The sequence below is a fragment of the Cervus canadensis genome, chromosome 7, assembly GCF_019320065.1.
Source record: "Cervus canadensis isolate Bull #8, Minnesota chromosome 7, ASM1932006v1, whole genome shotgun sequence".
NCBI lineage: Eukaryota > Metazoa > Chordata > Mammalia > Artiodactyla > Cervidae > Cervus > Cervus canadensis.
In genome coordinates this window covers 7,951,099-7,966,168 of record NC_057392.1, presented here as the reverse complement: position 1 = coordinate 7,966,168, position 15,070 = coordinate 7,951,099, and the positions used below count along the sequence as shown (strand labels likewise).

The 15,070-nt window shown below is 41.4% G+C and overlaps 1 protein-coding gene across 2 annotated transcripts in view; it reads right to left on the bottom strand.

The window, feature by feature from the left end:
- LOC122445271 (phosphatidylinositol 4,5-bisphosphate 3-kinase catalytic subunit beta isoform) overlaps positions 1-8,125 on the bottom strand; it is a 180,161-nt gene extending 172,036 nt beyond the window's left edge. The window contains exon 1 of one of the 2 annotated variants that reach the window (XM_043474268.1): positions 7,911-8,125. The gene's annotated coding sequence lies outside the window, so the exon portion shown is untranslated. Of the gene's footprint in view, positions 1-7,683; positions 7,707-7,910 lie in introns of those variants that run through there. The other variant, XM_043474269.1, reaches the window with a different exon arrangement.
- Between the last annotated feature and the right edge of the window lie 6,945 nt (positions 8,126-15,070).

Sequence of the window (15,070 nt, the reverse complement as noted above, 5' to 3'; positions counted from 1 at the left end):
CCTCAAATTTCTTCCATTGGCTCAGCAGGTAAGGAATTCATGGAATTCTGGTCTTCAAGGTCTAGTAAGCACTGTGGTTAAACCATCCAATCAACAGGGAGTCATGTGGGGCAAAGCCTATAGATTATCCAACTCCTTTGTCCCCTCCCATATCTTCTTTACTTTGTAACTACCATTACTTCTAAATGGTACAAGAAGATAAACGTGAAATTGGTAAATATTATAAATTAGTTATTAGAAATGCAAGGAAAAACTATGGTCAGGAATGTGGTTAAACTGCAGTTTAAATAAAGCTTCTGGATTATCCATGGATTTCTTTTAATCCACATAATCCTCTTCCTGAAGGCATGGATAATCAGGATCGCATTTCCACTGAAGGCAAATGAGCATTTGTCTGGTGGTCGCCCAAGTAGCCAGAGGAGCAAAAGACAAGCTACAGGGTCCAGGACGCGCCAGTCCCTCCAGGGTTTGCAGCAGGGGCTTGTGAACTGCTGGCCTGGGCTTTTACAATACCACAACACAGGGGACTGCCAGATTAACATCCTTTGTTTTGGCAATAGATACTCCCAATTAAAGGGGCAAGTGCTAATAACCTTAGGTGACCTACTTTAAATACTTAAGAAAATGAGGAACTATACATTCTTGATGAAGAAGTCTGGGAAAGATCCTATAGCCAGGACTTAGGGGAAGGATTTGCAAATTTTTTTGAGGAAATGAGGGAATTTCTAGATTACTGACTATTTTAGGCTGGAAACAAGAAAGCTACCTTTGCAAAACACTAAAGCTATAAAGATAGCACACTTTTCCCTCCAATCCTAGAAAAGTGGAATAGCTAAAACAACTAAATGCAGAATAAAATGGATAAGCTAGCAAAAAGTGACAATGTTAGATAGAGAGAAAAGGGAGAAAAGCTGAGACTTCATAACATAACCCTTCGCAAAATTAATCTCTACTTTACCCTAGCCTACCCTGCAATTGCAGTAAGTGGGAATTCTGGATTTATTGAAGGGAGATGAAAAGATATGTGATGTCATCTATTATGATATTATCACAGACTCAGCCACCAAATTTGTTAGATGTTCCCTACTGTAACTTGACATTGTGGGATTTGCCTCATTTGACAGGTTCCAGAAGTTTTACAATAATTTTTTTAAAATTTAAAGCCTCTTGGGAAAGGAGTACGTCAAAGCTGTATGTTGTCACTCTGTTTCTTTAATTTATATGCAGAGTACATCATGCTGGGCTGGATGAAGCACAAGCTGGAATCAAGATTGCCAGTATAGACAACCTTGGATAGAAGAGAAGACGAACTAAAGAGCCTCCTAATGAAGGTGAAAGACAGTGAAAAAACTGGCTTAAAACATTCAAAAAACGAAGATCATGGCATCCGGTCCCATAGCTTCATGACAAATAGATGTGAAAAAGTGGCAATAGTGATACTTTATTTTCTTGGGCTCCAAAATCACTGCAGAAATGAAAAGATGCTTGCTCCTTGGAAGAAAAGCTCTGACCAACCTAGACAGCATATTAAAAAGTGGATACATCACTTTACCGACAAAGGTCCGTATAGTCAAAGCTACGGTTCTTACAGTAGTCACGTAGGGATATGAGAGCTGGACCATAAAGAAGGCTGAGCGCCGAAGAATTTATGCTTTCCAACAGTGGTGCTGGAGAAGACTCTTGAGACTTGAGACCCTTGGACTACAAGGAGATCAAACCAGTCAATCCTAAAGGAAATCAGTCCTGAATATTCATTGGAAGGTGAAGCTCCAATACTTTGGCTATCTAATGCAAAGAGCCAGCTAATTGGAAAAGACCCTGATGCTGAGAAAGATTGAGGGCAGGAAGAGAAGGGGTCGACAGAGGATGAGATAGTTGGATGGCATCACCGACTCAATGGATATGAGTTTGAGCAAACTCGGGGACACAGTGAAGGACAAGGAAGCCTGGCATGCTACAGTTCATGAGGTCGCAAAGAGTCACACATGACTTACAGACTGAACAACAAGAGAACATTCCTCCATCTACAAGGTTTAGTACTTTTTTCTAAAAGAATACCAACAATTAGGTTGATCAATTATCCACTTACTCCAAGGTCTAACCTTTTCTATCCATGAGAAATGTTCTGTTTAGAAAAAAAGAATAGTAAGTCCAAGTGTTAAAAAGGAAAGCAGTGGGCTTCCCTGGTGGTTCAGAGGTGAAGAATCTACCTGCTGATGCAGGAGAGACTGATTTGATCCCTAATTGAGGGAGATCTCATATGCCATGGTGCAGCTGAGCCCATGTGCCACAACTATTAAGCCTGTGCTCTAGAGCCTAGGAGCTGAGACCACTGAGCCAACATGCTGCAGCCACATGCCCTCAAGCCTGTGCTCCACAACAAGACAAGACACAGCAATGAGAAGCCCATGCCCCACAACTAGAAAGCAGCCCTCACTTGCAACTAGAGAAAAGCCCGTGCAGCAATGAAGACCCAGCATGGCCAAAAAATTAATTATTTTTTTTAATGAAGGGGCGTTGACTGCAAAGGGGGTAACATGAGAGAATTCTTTGGGGTGTTGAAATTATTCTGTACACTGTTAGTGGTAGTTACAGAAATCTAGGCAGAAAAAGATTTTTTAAAAAATGATTGAAAAAAAAGTAAAAGAAAGTAAAAACAATCTAGGTACATGTTAAAACTCATAGGACTGTACATGAAAATGTTTTTGCAAAATTAAAGTTCAATGTCATTCTCCTTTTAAAAATGTCCTCTTACTTAAAAAAAAAAAGTCCTCTTACTTAAAAAAAAATCTAGTAACTCAGAAAAAGAAAGGTCTAAATTAGACATATGCAATCTGCAGTATCAGAGCAACTGGTAGGTAACACACTATACACACCCAACCATACATCTAATTCCTTTCATTTTTCCTCTCGAAACTAGAAGCTTGTGACTCAGGATTATTTAACCTGGAGATAATAACATAAAGGCTACCATGATACATGAGAGAACAACTTTAAAAGGAAGTACAGGTACTTCCCTGTTGGTCCAGTGGCTAAGATTCTGTGCCCCCAACGCAGGGGTCTAGGGTTCAATCCCCGGTCAGGGAATTAGATCCCACATGCCTGAACTAAGTTTGCATGCTTCAGTAAAAGGTCCCACATGTCACAACTAAGAACCGGCACAGACAAATAAAAATATAATTTAAAAAAAAAAAAAAAAAAGGAAGTACACCAGTTTAGAGTCACTCTAAAGGGTAAAGCTGGACCGAGTGGCTGGAAAATCCAGAGAGTCAGACCTTGATTATGAGAAGTAGAAAGGCCTCTTCAAGAAAGAATTAGTATCCTCTCACAAAAGGTGTCCCAGACTACCAAAGATACATAGACATTTCTTAGAAAAATAGCCCATACAAATTAGGGAATGCAGAGAAGTCAGAGGGAAAAATAATCCAAAGTATCAAAGTTTGGAGACGAAGGTGAGAAGGTAAAAGGAGTAAGAAGGGAATTTGTCCCACCCAAGCCTGAAAATCTATAATGCTCTCCTCTATCTTCTTTTTCTTTTTCTCTTCTACTAAATGTTCAATATTATTCCTCTTGTCTAGGATTTCCTTCTCCAACATATCTTTTTCCTATTATCTACTCTGACAATGGAATTCTACACTTTGATTTTTCCATACCCTTCTTTCTTCACAAACCTGGTAGACAGTCTTAAGGGCTTCAGTCTCAGGCAGGGGGAAAATCCTAAATTATTAATATTTGCCTCTTTCTACAATATGACAATGCTTGCAAGTGAGCAGTTAGCAGAAGACAAATGATAGAGATTTATCTCCAAGATATGCTAGGATACAACTGAATCAAATGGTTCAGAGGAAACACATAAATGCACACAAGCAGGGTAGGGGGAGTCTCACATTCAAAAAATATAATCAACTGAAACAAAAATGCCTGTTCTCTAAAAATTCCAACTGCTACCCTATACAATTTGGTATGCAACACTGGATTAAAGTACCACATTTTACAGAACCAGTTCCCTCCAGTCAAGACCAAAATTTAATGCTTCTAAAGAACAAAACAAGGCTGAAAAGCTTGCTTGGTTTCTTATTCACAAAAATACTAATGATCCAGTATACAATGGACAAAATCCACATTTGTTCTTGCTATCAATGGCTTAAGGTCTAAATGCTTAGTCTTTTCAGGAGGTGCAGTACCTTAATGATGACTGAGAGAGGAAGGATAACTAATAGCATAAGGATACCTAGAATAGAATTCTAGGCCCTGTGATTATTTCCTCATTTGCACAAACCTGGGACCAAAAAAAAAAAAAGATCGTGTGTTCAAAACATGTTATACTTGGAATTATATGTATTTTATTCATACATTCATCCATTCAATAATAGTTAAATTTTCCAGATACTGTTCTGCTTACTGAGAAAACCTCAGGGAAGAAAAATCAGAGGGCATATAATATGTTGGAGAGAAAAGACCACAAACAAATGAACAAGGAAATAAACAACATTAGTTGTAACACAGGTGAAGAGTTTGGGTTTACTTTTTAGTGTAATAAGTCACTGGAGCAGGAAAGTAAGTAAAGTTCACCCTGACTGCTGTCTGCAAATGGACTGTAGGAGAACAAGGTCAGGGGCAAGGAGACCAGTTAGGAAGCCACTACCCAGGAAGAACTGGAGTGGTGGCAATAAAAACAAACAGGGACTTCACTGGTGGCCCAGCGGATGACAGTCTGCCTGGCAACACAGAGGACACGTGTTAGACTTCTGGTCCGGGAGGATTCCACATGCCATGGAGCAGCTGGGTCTGAGCTACGACTACTGAGCCCGAACTCTGGAGTCTGTGTGCGGCAACTACTGAAGCCCATGTACCTAGAGCCCATGCTCCACAAGAGAAGCCACCGTAGTAAGAAGGCTGAGCACCACAACAAAGACAAGCCCCCGCTCACCGCAACTAGAGCAAAGCCCAAACAAAGCAATGAAGATCCAGTGCAGCCAAAAATAAATTAATAAAAATACATAGAGTTGGCTTCATTTTTTAAAAATAAATAAAAATAAAATAAATATATCTTGGAGGCAAAATCAACAGGGTTTGCTGAGGGACTGATTGTTCTGGGTGGTGGAGGAGCAGTAAGGCAAAGTGATGAATTAAGGATGACCACAATTCAATTAAAAAAATAAATTTTTAAAAAATTTTAAAAAAAACAGGATGACCACCAGGGTGGTCCAGTGGTTAAGAATCTGCCTTCCAATTCAGCAGATGCAGGTTCAGGGAACAAAGATTCCACATGTTTCAGGGCAACTAAATCAGCATGCCGCAACTAGACAGCGCGACTAGAGAAGCCTTTGAGCCACAATGACGACTCAGGGCAGCCAAAATTTAAGGAAGAAAAGAAAGAATGACCACCAGATTTTTCACTTAAGTAGATGGAAGAGGAGACAGACAAGTGCTCTTATGAAATCCAGACTGCTGGAGAAGGAATAGATTAAAGAATGAAAATCAAGAGCTCCACTTTGAACATGTCAAATTTAATATAGACAAATGGAGTGTAGATATATAGGCAGGTAGAAGAAATTGAAGGTCAGGGCTGGAGATAAAAATCTGAAGAGTCCACAGCACAGTGGTAGTATTTAAACCACCAGACAGGATGAGATCACCCAGAGAGAACACAGGTGGAAAAAAAGAGAGAGATGGCCTTGGATGCCCTGAGGCATTAGGATATTCAGAATTCAGTAAGAGAAGAAAAAGTCAACAGAAGAGATAAAGAGAAAGAAAACCATAAAAGTGTAGTACCCTGAAGATTCCTTTATATAATGATTCTCTAACGAACCACAACCCTCCCAACTCCTGGCCACAGAGACTCTCAAATTCTATAAACAAAAAAAATGAGGCCCAAGAAAACAGGTGGCATCCCAAAGTCCCAGCTATTTGGGACCCAGAACCAGTCTTCCCTGGTGGCTCAGTTGTAAAGAATCTGCCTATCAATGTCTGCCATTGGTTCAATCCCTGGCTTGGGAAGATACCCTGGAGAAAGAAATGGCAACCTACTCTAGTATTTTTACCCAGAAAATCCCAGGGACAGAGGAGCCTGGCGGGCTACAGTCCAAGGGGTCATAAAGAGTCAACTTAGCAACTAAACAATAATCAGCCCTAAGAACCAAGATGTGACTTTCGACCCAGCCTTTTCTCAGTGACTAGTAGTGCTTTTACTGTTCCGTTCACCAGTGAAACAGGGAAGGTCTTAATTTAGGAAGAACAACAATTAGACTACAAGGAAGTACATAATTTAGATTACAAGGTTAATTTTAATTTTTTTCTATATATTATGTTTACAGTCACAAAGCAAGTTGGATCAAAAACCTTTCTGGATGAGTCTCTAAGAAAAGTAGGAAATACAGACAAGAAGTGCAAAATGGAAATAAATCAAAACCCAAATCAATTTTCTCCACCTCTAAAAAACTCTCTGAAGGCAGAAGACCCTCAATAGGATGGGAATCAGAGATTGTACAACAAAGTTTTCGGTTTCAGCCTTTTTGCTTTGGTGAATACAATTTCAGTTCTAAAGTTTAAGATTTTAACTTTGTTCCACACTTGCCTTCTGAAACTAAGTTAAAATCTTTATCCTGACCACCCTCTCCTATTCTACATTATCATGACTTAAGCAGTTCTGCTTTTACCATAAAAATCTTAAGTGTAACCTAAAAATCCCCAAATGATTAATGAACTGCTGAGAATTCTGACTCGTTGGCGATGATTTTATTAGGACTCATATTTTCAAACATCCATTCAGTGCTCCAAAAGAAGTACTCATCTAATTTAATTATGATGACTTCACCAGACAGTAACACTGCCCACAATGATGTTTACAAAACCACTTGTCACTCCCTTCGTGTATGTAGCAATGCAGAAAAAGGAGTCTGTTTCCATATTCTTCTGTTTATACTCTGTAACAAGTGACAGAGTTTAAGTGGCACTTAAGATTTTAAACAGCAAAGCACTTCAAGTTTAATGCGTCCCACCATCTTGCATCCGAAGAGAATAGTAAATTCGCTCAATTTTATTTCAGCAGCAATTCCCATTCAGTACCTGAGACAGGTATTCCAAGAAAGCCTTCGCAAAAAAAAAAAAAAAAAAGAGAGAGAGAGAGAGACTCCACGATCTTGGCTACTATTAAGATAACAGGCTCCAATATTAAGCAACTTCAGTGGAGGTTACTGCAGCATCAAAGCACTTCGAAAATAAGCGTGCCCCCCAAAAGTACACCAGCAACCAGGTATGAGGAACAGTTAACAAGGTAAGATGTTTCAGCAGAGTTACTCCTGATAGCTACCCACTGATCCAGCACTTGCTGTTCGGTCACGCACATCATCCTGTGCTAGCTTCACAACAACCCAGGTGAAGTACGTGTAATTATTCCCACCAACAAATCCGGATACTCAGACCCAAGGCCCCAGGACTGGTCACCAGCGGCTCTGGGATCTGAAAACACGACCCTATCCCAACAGTCCAGGATCCCCGTCCCTAAAATACACTGCGCAAAAAGGTATCTGAGAGTCGGCAGCTCGCGGGTGTCCGCAGAGACGCAGCGGGAGAGGACGCCGCCTCTCCGCAGACGCCCCTCAGCAAAGCGACTCAAATCGCCGGCAGCCCGGGGCGCCCGGCCCCGTCCCTGCCGCCCGGAGGCCGGGGAGCGCCGCTCACCTTGGAAAGCCCGGGAGGCCGCAGGCGAGCCAGGCGCCCCCACGGGCCGGCGGGCGGGCATCCTCGGCGCCAGCAGGAAGCGTGGCGCGGGCACCCCATTCGCCGGCGCCGCAGGCTGTGGCGGGCAAGAGCGCGCCCGCCGCCCGCGCGGGAGCACCCCAGAGGCCCGCCGCGACCGCGCCGCGCCTCAGCCGTGCCGCATCCGGGTCCCGCGCCGCTGCACTCACCTGCTCAGCGCTCCGCCGCCGCCGCCGCCCGCTCTCAGCTCCCGGGGCGCGGTCAGCAGACCAGGCCGCCGCAACATTCCAGCTGCGGCGCCCCCATCCCAGTCTCCCTCAATCGCCGACCGCCTGACCCGCGCGGCGCTACACCAGCCCGCCGCCCACTGCCATGGCAAGCTCCGCCGCCGCCGTACCGACCGACGGAGCACGCGCGCGCCGCCCCGCCCCACCTCCCAGCAGCCCTCGCCCCGCCCCGCGCGCCGCTCCGGCCAATCCCCGATCTGCGGTCCGGGCCCTGCCGCGCCGGTCCCAGCTGGGAGGGGAGTTAGGCGGAACCCGCGCCTCTTTCTCCACCGCTGCCCGCCCTGCGGCGGTGGTGCTGTGTGGCAGTTCTTCTGTTTGCAGCTCCGGGAGGATTCGGGATCGGGAATTCCCAGCAAGCTACTTTCTGGAGAGACCCACACCTCCCTCGACCCTCGCAACCGCCTCCGAGAGATTCCTCTGTTCCTACGTTTACTTGCCGGCTTTCTCTTCTCAATCGCTGTCCCCAGTTCTGCGACTTTGAACCGATTGCTAGGTTCCTGGGTACGCACTTTGCTTTTCCTTCTCCGGCTCTGTCACTCCTGTTCTACGGGTGGGGCTGTTAGGTCGGCCTCCCAGCCGCTGACCCTTCAATCCCTGAATTGGCCATCAAAGCCAAAAAATTCAGCCTTTCAAGCCCAAGATTCTTTTTCTGTGTGCTTATTTTTTGCGATAACAACCAGCGTTTATCTGCAGAGCCTTACAGTTTACCCAGCTCTGTTCGCATACCTTATCTCTTGTTATCTTTTGACCTCAACTGGGAAATTTCATGTTTCTCTTTCTTAGTGACTCAGTTGAATTTCTCTTAATGAAAACCAAAATTTTAGCTTACTGTTAAGGTACTCTGTTGTAAAGTTGTGTAATAGCTCAGGTAAACAGTACAGTAGTTTGGGATGAAATCTCAAGTAGACGTAATATAAAGCAAAGGTGACATACAAGCCAGTGATAAAAGAATAGTTTATTTGATCAGTGATCCTGATTTAATTTCTTCATAAGTAGTCAAATCTAGAGCCTTGCCATATTAAAAAATTAGGTTCCAGAAGAGAGAGACATAAAAATATACAGTACAGACAAAAGAAATTTTTTAAAGAATAGTAATATAACTATAGTGAGGGGAAACGTTAAGACGGGAAGCCCAGACTCTTTCCCCCCCCCCAAAAAAAAAAGTACATACTTTGCAAGTTTCGCATGACATCACACTAAGACAAGTTTTTTATAAAAGAAATAAATAGATGGAGTAGAACTGCACCAAACATGGCAAACACACTATATCTCTAACATAGGTGAGTCACTCTAAGTGGATAGGCTACCCATTCCTGTGTTCTTCGGCTTATCTTGTGGCTCAACTGGTAAGGAATCCGCCTGTAATGCTGGAGACTCTGGGTTCGATCCCTTGTTTGGAAAGATCACTGGAGAAGGGAAAGGCTGAGTGACTTTGAATAAAAGAAAATTTGGCTTTTTAAAAGTCCACTTGAAGTGAAGTGAAGTGAAAGTTTCTCAGTCGTGTCTGACTCTTTGCAACCCTATGGACTATACAGCCCATGAAATTCTCTAGGCCAGAATACTGAACTGGGTAGCCTTTCTCGTCTGCAGGGGATCTTCCCAACCCAGGGATCAAACCAGGGTCTCCTGCATCTCAGGCAGATTCTTTACCAACTGAGCTATCAGGGAAGTGTTTTTATAATATAGGCAACAAGTTTAAACAGGCAAGTAATGGATGAGAAGATCCAAATGATTCATTAAAAAGATGCTTATTGAAAAAAAAAAAAGATGCTTATTTCACTAATATTTGTGGTAAAGCAAATTGAAACAGTAATCCATTTTTCACTCATTAGATTGGCCAACGTTAACAAGACCAATCAATAATACTTGGAGAAACAAGCTCTGATGGGAGTGTAAATTGCCACAAACTTTCTAGGAGTAATCTATTGAAATTTAAATACATAATACTTATTCAAGGACCAAGAAATACATTAACTCCACCCTATTGAAAAATTAAGGAAAATACCAGTTGCAAGGACGGATCCAAGGATTCTATGGCAGGTTGAATGTTGACCCTCCAAAAAATGTGTCCACAGGAACCTGGAAGATGTAATTAAGGAGTGAAGGATCTTGAAATGAGATCATCCAAATTTGAAGTGGGTCCTAAATTCAATGACAGTCATCCTTTCAAGAGAAAGAGGAAGATTTGAGATAGAGACACAGAGTTAAAGGGGATGTAAAGAATGAGGTAGAATTGGAGTAATGCACATAGAAGCTAAAGAATGCCAAGGATTGCAGGCATCTTCCAGAAGCTAGAAGACCACAGAACAGATCCTCAGAGCTAACATCTTGATTTCAGACTTTGGAACTCCAAAAACTGGAGAGAATAAATCTCTGTTGTTTTAAGCCACCCAGTTTGTGGTAATTGTTAAAGCTGCCAAAGGAAATTAATACAGATGCTTATTGTGTTACTTGAAGTGCAAAAGAAACACAAACTAAGAACAATGTGATTGTCCATAGGTAGTGGAATACATGAACCAATTGTACTGTCTCCCTTCTATGCAATATTATCAGCATTGAAAATAAGTTACACCCATCTATATTGACCCAGAGGGATGCCCATGATATATTGCTAAATTGGAAAATGCAAACTGAAGAGTGATAAAGAATGCTATGATCCTATTAGTATATTGCTGACCATTTATAGATATATTCATGCGGTCATCGTAAAAGGGGTGGAAAACTTTAGACTAAGCTGATCACATTGGATAGTTCAGAGGACTGAAGAAGAGGGGTTAGGTGGGAGGGAGTTATCTTTTCCTTTAAAGATATTTGATATCTTACTGTTAAAACCATTGTATGTTTTATCTTATTCCTTTAATAAGTAGAGCTTTAAAGGAAAAAAGCAACTTGTGTCTAGTTTTTAAACCATGATTAAAGTTGTGAACCTAAAGAAAAGGTTCTCTCCAGTTTTTAGAAGATTCAAATGTTCTACATGACCCCCACTTCCCCACTACTGAGTATTGAGTTATATGTTCAGTTTATGATCTTTTGGTGTTTTGGGAAGTGTCTCACCCCTATTTTCCTTCTTGCTTATGAGTACTTCCTTACTTCTGAGTATTTCTTAGGCTCACAAAAATTCATTTTTCTTTTTAAAATTTTAGTGCTTTTCATTTTATAATACAACGGAACTTTATACATTTTATATTGTACAACAGAACACACAGTAGAAGTCTCGGCTATGAATCTCTCTTCACATACAACCAAAGTTGTCAGTTTGTTGAGCATCTTTCTGAATGTATTGTATGAATATATAACCAAGTACAGGTATACTTCCCCATTTTTTCACACCTATGGAAGTGTTTGATTCATGCTTGTTTTTTTTTTTTTTTCACATAATATCTAGCAGGTTGTTTCATATCAGTGCTTATAGAGTTTATGTATTCTTTTACAATTTTACTGCTATATAGAATACAAAAAAAAACTGCCCACATCATAAAATTTTCACAAACAGAACACACCTGTATAACAACTTCTCAAATCAATAGAGAGCATGACAAAATATCTCAGAACACACTGTGATCCCTTTCAGTCACTGCCTTTCTCCCGGGGTAACTACAGTCCCAGCTTCTATCACTGCTGCTGCTGCTATCACTAGAGATTCCTATTTCCTGTTTTTGAACTTTAATTAAATAGATTCATACAGTGTGTGCTTCTTTTGAGTTTGGCTTCTTTTGCTCTACATTTCCTCTACATTGTTTTGATATTCATACACTACTGCATGTAACTGTATTTTGCTGATTTTCATTGTATCTGCATTCTATTTTCTTGTTGTATAATGTTCCATTGTAAGGATATATGCTATATTTAAATGGTCCCTTATTGATGGATATTTTTAGACTATTTCCAGTCTTTTGATGTACAAATAATGCTGTAATGAACAACCTTGAATCTATATCATTTTGTGCATATGCAAGTGTAACTACAGAATAAATCCCTAGAAGTAGAATTATTGGGTCAATAGGTATCAGTATTTGTAATTTTGAAAGATATTGCCAAATTGCCCTGTCTGTGAAATGTACCCTTTACATTCCCACCAGCAGAATATCTGAGAATTAATTTTCTTAGAATTTTAGAGCTTGGAGCTTGGGGAACTCAGAAATTATATTGTGTACCGTACTCATCTTACACAGAGAGAAATCTAAGCCCTTTGAGGTGAAAAGACTTACACAGAGCCCTAAAATAAGTTACTTATCCCCAAATTCTGAAGAAGGAGACCTGGATGCTGGTCTCGCATATCAGAGAGAGCCGACAAAGCCACAAACATCCTGTCCTGCCCACAGCGCCTGGCATGCTGCCCCTCTCTCCCCTCCTCTTCCCCAACTGCCTTCAAAGACCACTTCAAAAAGACCTAGCCTTCCCCCACAAATACACACACACACTCACCAGGGCTGCCAGCCATGGGAGGAAGGGGACATAAAGTGAAAGGGAGTGGAAGACAGAGAGGACTCTGGGGAACCAGACCCCACATGCTTCCAGAAAGCAAAGTAAGAGCTATATAAGACTTTGAATGGAAATTCAATAAAACAGTTACACCCATGAGCACACACATACACATACACAGGTCATAACTGAATTATGTTATAGTATACAACTGCAAAAATAATGAAGCATTTCTATATGAACTGATCAAGAACAATCTCTAAAATACTATTTTATGAAGTAGGCAAGATGCAGAACAGTAAGTCTGCAACTATTTGTATATGCATAGATTATTATCAGAAAGACACAAGAAACTAACAGTGGTTGCCTTGGAAAAGGAGAACTAGAGATTGGGAAACAAGAGTGGAAGGGAGAATTAGTTTTTATGGTTATTGTGTTTTATGCTCTTTGAAATTTTTATCATGCTCACATATAACCTATTGTATAGTTAGAAATAGACATATATATATATATAAAGAAATCATATAAAAGAGACATAATTTAGCCAGAGATATGACTATCACTGAGGAAGGAGAGACAAAAAACAAGAAAGGAAGGGGTGGACCCTAGTAAGGGAGCATGTGAGGCAATGAGGGCACTAGAAGGACAGGAAGTAGACTCAGGGACCAGCCTCACAAATCAAGAAGTCTGATCACACTGTATTTTAAGTGCAATTTGTCTTCAACTCTATTAACTTGCTTTCCTTGTGGCTCAGCTGGTAAAGAATCTGCCTGCAATGCAGGAGACCTGGGTTCAATCCCTGGATTGGGAAGATCCCCTGGAGAAGGGAAAGGCTACCCACTCCAGTATTGTGGCCTGGAGAATTCCATGGACTGTATAGTCCATGGTCTCGCAAAGAGTCGGACATGACTGAGTGACTTTCATCATCTATTAACTTGCAAGTCTAGAATGGTGCCATTCAGTAAAGAAACATAAGTTGAATGTTGAAAAAAAAAAATCAGGCACTTCTAAAACCAATTAGCTCTGGTATGCAGAGTTAACTAGATCAAAGATTGTAGCTCTGATTCCCAAGAGGTTTGGGTGTGACTCTGCCTTGTGGAATGTCAGTTATTTATCAACAAAGGCTCTACCCTGTTTTTTGTTGTGGACAAGCCACTTGAAACTGCAGTTTAACCTGTTTTTATAAATAAGGATGTAATGTAATTAATGTTTTAAATAATCTGCTAACTTAAATAACTGGAATCCAGAATTTTCAGGCCCATTAAGGAGGAGTCAGAAGCAGAAATGCCTCAAACAGCCTAGGGGCTTGCTTACATTTTCACCCTGATAAATCCATTACTGAAATTTTATTGGAGAGCCTATATTCAGATCCTTTGACAGCACTCAGGACCTAGTATCTGCACAACAAAGCCCAAATTTCAAAGGGAATTTCTTTAGCTAAAAAGATGAGCTTCATCAGAGACTTTTTTTCAAGTAGACTGCAAACCAAAGAGTTGACTTTACTTACTGCTTCTTAATCAAGTCTTTATTTCAAAATGTAAGTAGAGGAGATGGTTTGACTTTTTGCAGCAACTTTGATTCTTCAGTCAAGCCCAGCTCACAGGTCTAGAGTAGTCTGGAAATACTTATGCAAGTGAATGGGGAAGCTAGCAGGTACAGGATGGGTCTGGAAAACAGAAACCTGGATTGCTCAATCTGAAAGGGTGGGGACCAAAGCAAAATGTGAAATGGCTCCTCCAGTCCTCAATCCCCCAAATTGGTCAAGATGCAGATAAATGTACAAGGATCAAGACTTACACATTCAGAGGGTTCAGGGATGTTACATCCAGATGGAACTTCCAGAATGAAATCAGCAAGTATTTGTCATGTCAAATTTCAATAATACACAACTCTTTGGAGGGGAAAAAAAATAAGTAAAATCTCGGATTCTTGAGAATATTCACTTGAGAATATTCACCAGCAATAGCCCCAGGCACTGGATAAATGATGGAGATACGGGGGTGGACAAAACAATATGATTCCTACAGCGCCTGCAGCAGAGAAAGAAACAGTCTTTAATGAAATCATCACATGATTAACTGCACATTACAGCAAAATGACATAAGGTAGGGGCACCTGAAGCTTTAAAAGTAATACCAGAGGAATTGACTGAGAAGAGAAAGCAAAACTTTCCCTAAGGAAAGGCAAACTTGCTTCAGTCTGAAGGAAAATTAGACTAAGCAAAGAGTGGGAGTCAAAAGTGTCATAATCGGGGACTTCCCTGGTGGTCCAGTGGCTAAGACTTCATGTTTCCAGTGTCAGGGGCTGGGTTCAATCCCTGGTCAGGGAACTAGATCCCAGATGCCGCAACTGAAGATCCTGAATGCCACAACTAAGACCTGGCAAAGTCAAAGGGTCACAATTGGGGGGAAAAACAAAACAAAACAGCCAAGGCAAGGGTCCTATGGCAGGAGGGAGCATGGCTATTTAAAAAATGAAAAAGATGGGCTGGAGTGCTGGAAGCCTGATATTGTTGTTGAATTGGTCGACTAGATCAGCTTCAGGGTTCTAGCCCCAGCAGAGACCTCTTGTCTCAGGGAGGTTCTTTTTCCAATCAGATTCACACATCCAATGAGGAAACCTATGGTGAGACTAGACCAGCAGGATCTTTACTCAATGGC